The sequence below is a fragment of the Octopus bimaculoides genome, chromosome 8, assembly GCF_001194135.2.
Source record: "Octopus bimaculoides isolate UCB-OBI-ISO-001 chromosome 8, ASM119413v2, whole genome shotgun sequence".
NCBI classification, from domain to species: Eukaryota; Metazoa; Mollusca; class Cephalopoda; order Octopoda; family Octopodidae; genus Octopus; species Octopus bimaculoides.
The window spans coordinates 1,085,558-1,086,190 of record NC_068988.1 but is presented as its reverse complement, the minus strand read 5'-3'; positions in this window follow the sequence as shown (position 1 = coordinate 1,086,190).

Below are 633 nucleotides of genomic sequence, written 5' to 3'. Positions count from 1 at the left end.
GTCGCCAAGGTGAGGAAAAGCATGAAAGTTAAGGTTGAGGAGGCCATGGGGCAGCAGCAGTCTGACGAAATGAGAAGCAGCAATGAAGAGGAAGAGGACTTCTTCAGTGGTGCCACCCAGCCAAAAGAAAGCATCAGGAGACACGAGTCACTGAAGGACAAGGTCCAGAATTTAGTCAAGACCTGGTTGAAGATCAACTCCAAAGATCTACTGACAGATGAGCAAGAGTAGTTGGATTTCTTCATCAAGTTCCACACTGCCATCCTCTCCACTGCTGCCGTGGAGCATTTGTTCTCTATAGGCAAGGACATTTTGAGGGCGAAGAGATCGTCCGTGTCTGATGCTAATTTTCATGAACGGCAACATGCATCTTATGAACAAAATGGAGAACGAGAAGAAGAGGGAAAATTTAATTCTGTATATATTTTACTTGTTTCAGTCATTAAACTGCGGCCATGGTGGGGCACCACTTTGAATTTTTAGTCAAATGAATCAACCCCAGTACTTATTTTTAAAGCCTGGCACTTATTCTATCGGTCTTTTTTGCTGAACTGGTAAGTTACGGGGACGTAAACACACTAACACCGGTTGTCAAGCGGTGATAGGTGGGGACAAATATATATATATATATAT